Below are 11,755 nucleotides of genomic sequence, written 5' to 3'. Positions count from 1 at the left end.
TAAACCTTATGTATTGCAAGAGTTATTACTACTTGCTATATTCAAATAAAAATTACTTTGCACTCAATACAAACAGTTAAATTCAAAAACATTTATTTTTAAGCTTCAAATTGAACATTTAAAAGTCCAAACATACATTAAATTTTTTTTTCCATTGTCACTTCCCTGTCACTAATACTAGTATAATAATAACAATAATAATAGAAAAAAAGTAATAACATAACCTCATCAAATACACAAAAAAATCTAATGGGCTTCCCGAGCACCAGCTACAATTCATTCCTAAAACTAGCTAATACAGACACAGAACTGTATGCATTTGGTAACATGCATATACTTGCCATGTATTTTTAAGGAATGTGTGAACAATGCAAGCTTATTGAAGCATCTAAATTTTGAGGCCTTGGACCTTTGGGGAAAGCTTTTTGCCATCTAAGTTCATCAGTACCTTCTGGAAAAATTCAAATGTGAATTTGTGCTCCGAAGGGTAGCTCAAGTTGAGTGAATAAACCAATCCCAACAGGATGGCACAGCCAAGCGAAATGCTTCCCAGGTTGCACAGCAGCGCAGTACCCTCAATAATCACTCCAATATCCTCAGGCTTCTCCACAGCATCAACACCCTCTTTGTGGATTACATAAAGCCCCATTACGGTCGGTGCAGTCTCCCTCTTAGTATCCTCACTGTTGCAGTTCTAAGGTGAACAGAAGAAAGTTACATTTACATTTATGGCATATGGCAGACGCCCTTATCCAGAGCGACTTACATTTTAATCTAATTTTTATACAAGTGAGCAATTGAGGGTTAAGGGCCCCTTGCTCAGGGGCACCTCAGTCATGGCCTCAGGTCTGGGGATCGAACCCACGACCCTCCGGTCACAAAACCAGTTCCCTACCACCAGGCCATGACTGCCCAGTAACATTTCTTGACAATAGAAAATGCACACAAACAACGTTACACAGTGAAATAATATCTACTGACCAGGTACTCTTTCACAAGGCTGTCAACTTTCTCGTTCAGGTAAACACAAAGACTTTTCAGCACACAGTCTCATCTGACACGGATGTTGTTACACTGCAATTAAACAACAGGTAGGTATATGAATGTGGGAACATAAAGTTTGTGGCATATCAGTGACCAGTAGGTATGATATATTAAAGTATTTTAAGCTAAAATGATCAATAAATCAATCAATCAAATTTTATTTATATAGCGATTTTTACAACAGTTGTTGTCACAAAGCAGCTTTACAAGTGCTGAGTCCTAGCCCCCAGTGAGCAAGCCAAAGGCAACAGTGGCAAGGAAAAACTCCCTAGTTTTGATGATGACATCCAAAATTTCAATTAGGATTAAACTGGCTGTGAAAGAGAACACCATAATGTTCATACCTTTGCTGTTGGGGCCATAATGAGCCTGATCATCTTCCCAGCAGCTCCTCCTCTGTTGCTGAATATTTTAATCAAGTTATCGGTGTATTTGTCCAGCTGTCCTAAAAACTTAGTTTGCAATGGCAAAGTTGTTATGCGCATGAATTCTGCATTCACCTGAAAGTAAAAAGGGAACAGAACAAAAATAAAGAAAACCTAACAAAAAAGAAAATATGTATAATTAGGAAAACTGACACTTTGCAGATGAAGTTTACAATATTACAGATACTTACTTCACTCACAGTAAACAAGGCAGGCCATCTGTTTTGGAAGTCAGAAACCAATGGTGAGTCCTGGACCACTTCCTGTCGCCTGTAAGAGAAAGTCTGGTGCATTTTTTCCCTGATCACGGCTGATCGCTACTTGAAGCTGTATTAGCTGTTTCAGTTTCGATATCTGTATCTGCAAAACAAGGAGCATCAACTATAGGACTGCCTGTTTCTTGTGATTCTACGTTGACTATGACATCGTCTAATGTGGATTATGTTTCCTGTTTTTGTGAGAGTGGAATGTGTTATAAATATTAGTTTTAAACTCACATCCTTGAAACATACATGTCACTGTTTCTTGTCTCCTTAAATGTTCATTCACATGACTGAAGTACTCTCTTTCATATGAAAGCTCATTGCATGCACACAACTGACATGAAAATGTGGCTATGTGCACTGGTTTTGGATATACTTGAGTACTGTGTGAACGGTATATGTGCCTTAAAAGATAAAAGATACTCCATAATTTAAAAGTACAAGGACAATTACTGTATACACAAAGATACCTGAACCTGTTCCCATAATGCCCATGTTTTAGCTTAAAATGCTTTAATATTTCATACCTACTGGTCACAGATGTACCACACACCTTACACTCCCACATTTATATACCTAAAAAGAAAGAGGGAGAGTGTTTAGGAGTGATTTAGAGGATTATATTTGAAAAATACCATGAGATTACCAATACTTACTGTAACTGAGAGGTTGCCCCACCGTTCTTAAAATTTCAGAAAATACCTTAAAAACAGTCAATATAAGAACAAGTTAGTAATAAGTGAGAAAGTCTGTCTCAGTTCAGTATAATTTTACCAACGGCTACATATCACACATTTTAATGCACAGCTAGCGCTTCTAAGCATCATGCCAGCAAGCTAGTTAGGAAGCTAATGCTAATGGCAATTTGAAAAGTTCGCCTACAGCTCATTTCACAATCCACAAACTATTAGTGTGAATAATTTTGGACAAACTTTAATCTTAACATAACATAATATGTTTTACAAAAAAACTATTTACTTATTTTGTCTACATTTGTAAGATCGCTAGTTAGTTGGCTAACTCGCTAGCATGATCGTATGATGATGATGAAGTATGAGACAGCTTTAAAATAGATCACAAAAAATATGTAACACATATTAACTGTATATAATTCACCAATACTCTTCAGAAAAAATATATAACAAAGGATAGAAGAAGATTGTAAAAATATAAAGAGCTTACCTGTTTCATATCCACCACATACGACATGTACTGACGCAAGCTGCTCGTTTTTGGCACGTTTCCGGATACCGTGCACATGCGCACTGCCCCCTATTGGATTTAGTGGAAAAACCTAATAGATTTTATGCAGGTCGTTTTCATTTGTATAATATTAATCAAAATCGTGTTGGTTCTAAGTAATTCAAATAAATAAAGTATAATTTTCAGATAATTAAATATGTTTTATGTAAAATATTTGTTTAAACTTTATGAGGGCCCTAAATCATTTTTTTGAGTGTACTATTGAAGCCATCGGGACCTACAGAGACGACTGCGAACCTCCAGGAGGGGGTTGCAACTATTTTATTTGTTTTTTTTTTGTAAATTAGTATATATTTTGTGTATACTGTGTTGTGTATATTAAGTATTTATTTGTGTGCTTAAGAGTTCTAAATTTTTCTCCTTCTCTTCTGATATTTCCATCATGTCTGATGAAAATATAGCAGAGCAGCTCAGGGCACTTACTGAACTGGTCCAACAACTTCGGGCAGAGAACAGTAAGCTCAGGGAGGAAGCAACTCACCAGCCCGCAGCTAGAGAGGTAGGTCATTTAGGAGAAGGTAGCTCTACAGTGCAGTCCCCCAACCCAAGTGGTGGTCTCGAAAATCAGTCTGTCTCTAATGGGGTAGTAGAGCGCTATGTCTATATGCCCAGGGGAAGGAGATGTCCCAGGTTTTCTGGGGATGTTTCGGTGGACTCTCTATCTGTAGAGGACTGGGTAGAGGAGGTTCATCGGCCCTTGGTTTTACGTCCAGCGCCTCGTTCCGAGCAAGCTTTGATAGTGTTTGACTTACTAGAGGGAGAAGCAAGAGCTGAGGTTAAGTTCCATCCTATCTCTGAAAGGGATGAGGCTGAGAAAATTTTTAGTATTTTATTCAGCATGTATGGGTGTGCTCAGTCCTCCATTAGCCTTCAGACCCAATTCTTCCAAAGGCGACAGCATGAGGGAGTCCTTGAGAGTATATTCCCATGCTCTCATGTCCCTAATGGAAGCTGTAAAACGTCATGACTCTACCTGTTTTGCTAAATCTGATTCTGTTTTACGTGACCAGTTTATTGAGCATGTGCGTGATGGTTTGCTGAGGAGGGAGCTACTGCGTCAGGTTCGTTGACACCCCACTATAGCTTTCTTGGATATCCGTAGTGAAGCTTTTCGCTGGGTATAAGAAGGTGAACCAGTCGGTAGTCATCGGCCACGTGTGTGCTCCTGTAACACTTATGCCGTAACAGAGTGCGAGGCAGGATCCAGTGCTGTTTGTGCACCGGCGTCAGATGAATTGGCAGAGTTAAAGAAAGTCTTCAATGACAACAGACCCAATTGGATGCTATTCTGAAACGGTTAGAGGCCCCTGTAGTGCCTAATAATTGTAGGGGTGGTCCTTCAAATCGTGACTCACGATACCGGTTCCAAGCCGATGGGAGACCTATATGTTTACCCTGTAGTCAACCTGGTCCCGTTTTTGTAGAGCTGAGTTGGGAACTGACACTGGCAGTAGAGGGGCGTCAAGCCACACAATCTCTCAGCAGCAGGAAAACTAGATCCCCCCGACACAAGAACCCAAGTGTCGGGAGGGGAGGGTTTGGGCGTTGATTCAGCCAGTGCAGTCCAACTGATGTCCGGTAGTGGAGGTTACGATTGGTGGTGTTGTTTTGCCGTGTTTATTAGACACAGGCTCTATGATGAGCACTGTAACCTCCCAGTTCTTTGAAGAACACCTTCAAGGCCAACTTCAGCACACTATTCAGTCTTGCCCTTGGTTACGGTTAAAAGCTGCTAACGGTTTAGATATACCCTACTTGGGCTATTTAGAAGTGGATGTATGTATTCTGCCCAAAATGGGCATATTGATCACCAAGAGCTCTAGTGGTGCTGACACTCATAACTCTACACTTGTTTTGGTGGGGATGAATATCATTAGCCAATGTTACAATGAGCTTTTTGTACAACATGGGAATGCACTTTTCCACTCTTTAAAGACCCAGCCTGCAGGGCAGGCGTGGCAACGGGTATTCTCTGAATGCCAGCATTTGGGGTAGACTTTACAGGATGGTAAAGTAGGCATGGTCAGAGTGCAGCAGGGTCCAGTGGTACGAGTACTGGCAAGTACCATGAAAATAGTCTGCATCATGTTTTGAGAGGTTGGGATTAGCTCTTTCTTCAGGGTTGTTGGATCCAGTGTCCTTTATGGAGGGAAAGCTGCCTAGTGACCTCCTCATTCCATCTGCTTTTGTATCTGTGATGCATGGGGTTGTACAGGTACCAGTGGTCAATGTTGGCCCACAAGATAAGTGGCTCCAGCCCAAGGTCGTGCTAGGGTAACTTCATGTGTTCCCGTCTTTTTATAGTGGTAGTACCGCACAGGGGTGAGTTTCCCAAAACGTTCTTAGCGCTAAGTACTTCTTAACCTCATACGTTTCATACGAGGTTACGAAGTACTTAGCGCTACGAACGTTTCGGGAAACCCACCCCAGGTCTGCAGGGACGAGCAACATCAGGTTGCCACTCCACTATCCAGTCTGTTCAGAGGGAAGAGAATGGTCACAGTGATTTTTCCCAGCTTAGTTGGCCTTCTCTGTCAGCTGAGGAACAGGAGACAGCTCGTGCTGTCTTGGAGAAACACAAGACCGTTTTTAGTCAGTATGATGGAGATCTAGGTTGTACCACGTTGGTCCAACATACCATTCCACTCTGAGACTCTGCCCCAGTGAGGCAGAGATATCGGCGGCTCCCCCCTTCACAATATGATTTGGTTAAAGCCAGTGATGTCAGTAACGCGTTACTTAGTAACGCGTTACTCTAATCTTACCACTTTTTTCGGTAACGAGTAATATAACGCGCTACTATTTCCAGTCCAGTAATCAGATTAAAGTTACTTATCCAAATAACTGTGCGTTACTATTTTTATTTTCCCTAGTAAAAATATATATTTTTGCTTTCTTCTTGGTCAGTTCTACTTTTGCGTCTGACCGTAGCGCTCGACTCCGCACGCGACCCTGTGAGAGCGCGAGCGCGTTTTACAAGTCATTTTTTGCAGTGTCCTCCCGTAACGATATGTGGTAGGTAGTATAAAGAAACACCCCTCAAAAACAGGGGAAGGAACAATTACCTGAAGAATTTTAATGTTGCACTGTGTTCCACGTTTGAAAAGTGCTGGAATTTTGATTAACGTCGCCTACTTTAAAATGCTTAAAATTGTAATGGTATTTCGTTTCACAAGCTGTCTGACTGAACAGGGGTGGGTTTCCCGAAATGTTCGTAGCGCTAAGTACTTCTTAATCTCGTACGTTTCATACGAAGTACTGAAACCCACCCCAGTTCGCTTGTATTACGTTTACAAATAAATTTACAAATAATACCGCGCAGCTACACAAACGTAATGTCAGGAGAGTCTTGCCCTTTAAGTGACACTGGGGGTGGCGCCAGGGTTGCGTTATTAATAAAGTTTCCCTCCTCGGGATTTTTGGATTAAGCAGTTTCTGCCTCGGTTACCGAACCTGCTTCAATACATTGTTACTGTTAAAAATGCACTTCCAATAAAGTGAGTATTGGAAAATTTTATTTTGCTGCTGAATGTAACTACTAAAGTAACTTGTAATCTAACGTAGTTACTTTTAAAATCAAGTAATATGTAACGTAACTAAGTTACTTTTAAAAGGAGTAATCAGTAATCGGATTACTTTCTCAAGGTAACTTAGCCATCACTGGTTAAAGCTCATATCCAGGAGCTGGTAGACAATAAAATTGTGAGTCCCAGCACTAGCCCTTATGCTTCCCCTATAGTGGTTGTTCAAAAGAAAGATGGGTCCATACGCTTGTGTGTGGATTATCGCCAACTTAATGCCAAGACCCGTAAAGATGCATTCCCCCTGCCTAGGATAGAGGAGTCACTGGATGCCTTGAATGGAGCAAAGTGGTTTAGCACCTTAGATTTTGCCAGCGGCTATAATCAGGTCCCTGTAGCAGAGCAGGACAGGGAAAAGACTGCGTTTTGTACACCCTTCGGCCTGTTCGAGTTCCACTGGATGCCGTTTGGGTTATGTAATGAGCCCGACACATTCCAGAGGCTAATGGAACATATATTTGGGGATCAGTTTCCATGCACTACTACTGTACTTGGATGATGTAGTCATTTTTTCCCAGACTTTCCAGCAACACATCCAGCGGTTAGAGATGGTCCTTGGTTGCCTACGCGACTACAACTTGAAATTGAAGTTGCAGAAGTGTCATTTCTTTCAAACTAAAGTTAGCTATTTGGGTCATGTGATTTCTGCCGTTGGCGTATCTACTGATCCAGAAAAGATTCGGGCAGTTGCTGAGTGGAATCGACCATCCACAGTCAAAGAACTAAGGTCCTTTTTAGGCTTTGCATCATATTACCGGCGGTTTGTGGAAGGGTTTGCTTCCTTGGCAGCACCCCTGCATAAACTAGTGGGTACCCTAGAGGGTTCCCTGAAGCGACCTAGGCTTGGGGGACAGGGCCGTATAGATCACCACTGGGACGAAGCTTATGAGAGAGGATTTCTGGCTTTGAAGGGCAGGTTGGTCAGTGCTCCCGTGTTGGGGTATGCTGACTTTACTCTCCTTTTGTAGTAGAGATTGATGCTAGCCACACAGGTTTGGGGGCTGTTCTATCCCAGGAACAAGAGGGGCAGCGGTGACCTATTGCATTTGCTAGTCGTGGCTTGCGACCTATTGAACGTAACATGTCGAATTACAGCTCCATGAAACTGGAGTTGTTTGCTCTTAAGTGGGCTGTTACGGAGAAGTTTAGAGAGTATCTTTTAGGTCACAAGTTTACAGTCTACACTGACAACAACCTGTTGAGTTACTTGCAGTTGGCAAAGTTGGGTGCGGTGGAGCAGAGGTGGGTGTCCCAGTTAGCTTTGTTTGATTACGATATCAAGTATCGTCCTGGGACAGCCAACCACAATGCGGATGTCCTGTCACGGCTTCCTACTGTTACGGACTCCTCTTTTGTCGAAGGCATGGCAGGGATCTCCATTCCCTGTGAGTTTCCCACAGCTGGGCCTGTTGCAGAAGGGGACATGCCATGTGTGGCATCTCAGGCTATAGATGCTATTCCCATCCGTAGTAGGGCTGACCTAAAAGTCCTACAGGCAGCAGATCCATGTATTGCTGCATTTTCAGTGTATTGGAAAAGAGGTCGGGTGCCAACTGCGCTGGAAATAAAGAAAGAAGTGCCAGGAGTAAGGGAGTTGGTAAAGCATTGGAATAGGATTTACGCAGTCCTGCAGGTATTGTTGCCAGCAGCTTTACAAGCGGAGATTCTTACAGGGCTGCATGACAACCATGGCCACCAGGGGGTGGATTGTATCACGGATCTTGTTCGGCAGAGGTGCTACTGGCCAAAGATGTGGCATGATGTCCGGCAGTGGTGTAGTGAGTGTGTGCGGTGCTCTGTGGCAAAAGCCAACCAGCCTAAGGTGAAAACTTTTATGGGTAGCTTGTTGGCTACTAGGCCCCTGGAAATCCTTGCCATCGATTTCATGGTTATGGAACAGGCCAGTAATGGACTGGAGAATGTACTAGTCGTTACGAACATGTTTTCCAAGTTAACCCAAGCTTACCCATTGGCTGACCAAAAGGCCACTACAGTGGTAAAAATACTCACTGAGAAATGGTTCTATGTGTATGGGGTTCCGAGAAGGATCCACTCAGATCAGGGCCGTAACTTTGAGGGGGAACTATTAAAACGCCTTTGTGAGACCTATGGGGTTGAGAAAAGCAGAACCACGCCCTACCACCCAGAAGGTAATGGTCAGTGCGAAAGATTTAACAGGACGTTGCACAATCTGCTCCGGACTTTGCCCCCTGAGAAGAAGCGGAAATGGCCCCAAGTACTTCCCCAGCTCCTCTTTGCATACAACACCACTGTCCATCAGTCTACGCAATACTCCCCTTATGAACTGATGTTCGGTCAGAAGCCCCAGTTGCCAGTAGATCGGTTGTTGGGTGTAGCCGCAGAGGAGGAGGCAAGATGTGTTGACCCATCAGATTGGGCGACACAACATCGGGAGTACCTGTCAGAGGTGTATGTAAGTGCCAGGCACTTGGAGGCAGCAGCAGCCTATCGTAGGCGACCCAGTCCCTATACTTCCCTCTGGTATGTTGGTTCGTTGTAAGAACCATTTCCATGGTAGAAGTAAAATGCAGGATAGATTGAGTTCCACTGTCTATGAGGTCCAGGAGTGTTTAGATGATGTAGGCACCTTGTATAAGATCAAGCCTACAGAGGATTTGGGCCCTTGTAAGACTGTACATAGGTCTGAATTGAAACCTGTATTAACCACAGTGATTCCTCAGACCCCGAGCAATGAGATGGCTAGACCGGCCCAAGAGAGGGGTCAGGAAGTGGAAGTGGACGAGGAAAGTCTCTTGGATGGGTCTCTCCTTATTGTAAGACTTGGTGATATGCCTGTAGAGCCAAGACTTCAGGATCCTACACCACACCTTGGGCTGGGGCGAGTTGTAATACACCCGGTGCCCACAGAGGGTGTAAGGTCCCCCACAGCAGACGTAAATGTTGAGATCTCAGAACACCAAGACGGTGAGATTCAAAGTTCACCAGTAGTAAGGCATTCTACCTGTAGTACAGCCGGGCAGCATACAAACCCTCTCCACCTCCCCCGGTCAGTCGCATTGAATTCTGCTCAGGGTTTTATTGTACCTGACTTTAGACAAACCGTGTTTCGACCGTGGATGTAGCTTGAGTTCTGGCTCATTCCACCGGGACGGTGAAATTTCAAGCTAAGGGTGAATGTGGTAGGGCTGGACTGTTTGCGAGCTTTTTGGGGTTGTCCCACGGCAATTTAATTCTATTTAATATATTCCACAATTTTAATTATAGCCATCACATGATCTGGTGGTGAGGTTAAATGGCCCAGGTGCGAGCGTGTATGACGTCTGTTTCTGGTCTCCAGGAGTGTCGTGGTTGAATATAGTATATTACGGAAACCGGTCTCTAGCCGGATTATTCGTGAGTGGCTGCGGTAGACACCTTGAGCATAATTTCTGTCGGATAGAAGGCCACTCCGGTCCGGACAATTGTTTTGGGGACCAGTCGACCTCACGGTCTAGAGCATGTGAAGCGCAGTGGAATAGTGACGTACCTGGACCACCTCAACAGGCCAAGCGTGCACCTTTCCCAGGTGTTTTTTTTTTTAAAGATGTTTTTATTTGGTTTTCAAATACAACACAAAAAGAATATAAGCTTTTGCAATTAAGCACAGATTGTAATACGTAAACACACAGGGGAGGGGAAAAAATTATAAATAAATAAATAAATAAATAAAATAAAGTAAATAAATAAATAAACAAAAAAACCAAAGGGTAATAGTAAATGTACAAAGTAAGTACATAGATGAAAGAGTAATAAGATGTAACAAACATTTTGTGAGCACAGTAAAAGCCTCCAACTAAAAACAGATTCCTTCACAGCAACATTCGTTATATAGGTGTCGACAAACACAGCACTTCAAATAGAATAATTTGGATAGTATTACATAAGACAGATGGAGCGTGGGGATGGGCACCATTATCTCTCCTGTATATGATCCAGTACCGGTCGCCATATCCTATTAAAAACCTCAGGTCTATCAGTGTGTCAGTTTAAAAAATTTTAGGGAATTCATCCAATTGCAGAGACTGATTAACAATCGTTAGAACTTCATTTGCTAATGAGCTCAGAACCTGCTTGAAAAAGCATGTTGGTAAAGGGTCCAGTTCACAAGTAGAGGATTTTAGTGATGAGATCACATCAAGTAGTGTTACCATGTCAAATTCTTGGAAATAAGACATATTAAAGTTAGGCTGAGTAACTGATGTAAGGGTTGATGGTCTATTAGTGCTTGTTGCTATGTTCTGCCTTATACTAGTAATCTTGTCCCTAAAAAAATATAGAAAACTCCTCACACTTTTCAACTGATACAGTCTCAGGGAAGCCACAGGAGGTGGGGTTTACTAGCTGATCTATGCTTCTGAACAAGACAGCTGAGTTATTATTGGATGAATTGATTAAGGTAGAGAAATAGTTTTTCCTTGCTGATTTCACTTCACTGTTGTAGTTCTGCAATGTTGTTTTATAAATATCAAAATGTACTTGCAATTTTGACTTTCGCCAACCTCTCTCAGCCTGCCTACAATCTTGCCTAAATTTTACAATAGATGGAGTGTTTCTCCAGGGCATCTTAATTTTACCAGAGATTATTTTAGTTACCTTTGGTGCCACAGCATCAATACAGTTCCTAACTCTGTGTGTGAATGTTTCAACTAGCTCATTCCCATTTTTCTGAGAGGGGAGGGAGGGACTGTATCATGTCTGTGAAGGCCACGGCACTGCCAGCACTGAGATAACGCTTGGTTATTGTGCGCTTTTCACTGAGTGTTCTAGTAGATAATGACATATTGAAAAATACACCAAAATGGTCAGAGATTGCAACATCAGTAATTTCAGTATTATTAACCTATAATATGTTTAGAAATGATCAAATCTAAAATGTGATTTTTTGACTATTGCTCCATTGCTATCAAGCCAAGTATCTGTTAGAAAAAGAAAGCCCATAACTAGGGAAAACACATACACAACGCACTAAGAACAAACAAGGGAGTAACGGAGAGGGGAACAGCGACTAACGGGGGGGAATAAGTATCTGAGCAAGGCTACAGACGGATAACTAAACCAGACTACACAAATGTAACTAGGGTTATGCATAGAGGAAGGGAAACCGACAAACAATTAAACTTTAAACTGGGACAGATTACGCAGAGCAGGGAGGCAGGGC

The 11,755-nt window shown here is 42.5% G+C and overlaps 1 long non-coding RNA gene across 1 annotated transcript in view; it reads right to left on the bottom strand.

The window, feature by feature from the left end:
* Positions 1-76: 76 nt before the first annotated feature.
* Positions 77-11,755, bottom strand: part of LOC143501202 (uncharacterized) — a 30,831-nt gene continuing 19,152 nt past the window's right edge. Inside the window, exons 2-8 of the long non-coding RNA XR_013126848.1 lie at positions 2,915-3,004; positions 2,389-2,434; positions 2,260-2,308; positions 1,661-1,829; positions 1,389-1,544; positions 982-1,074; positions 77-694 (exon numbers count right to left, since the gene is read on the bottom strand). This is a non-coding gene — a long non-coding RNA (uncharacterized LOC143501202). The remainder of the gene's footprint in view (positions 695-981; positions 1,075-1,388; positions 1,545-1,660; positions 1,830-2,259; positions 2,309-2,388; positions 2,435-2,914; positions 3,005-11,755) is intronic.

The sequence above is a fragment of the Brachyhypopomus gauderio genome, chromosome 2 (assembly GCF_052324685.1).
Source record: "Brachyhypopomus gauderio isolate BG-103 chromosome 2, BGAUD_0.2, whole genome shotgun sequence".
NCBI lineage: Eukaryota > Metazoa > Chordata > Actinopteri > Gymnotiformes > Hypopomidae > Brachyhypopomus > Brachyhypopomus gauderio.
This window is presented reverse-complemented; position numbering and strand designations above follow the sequence as displayed.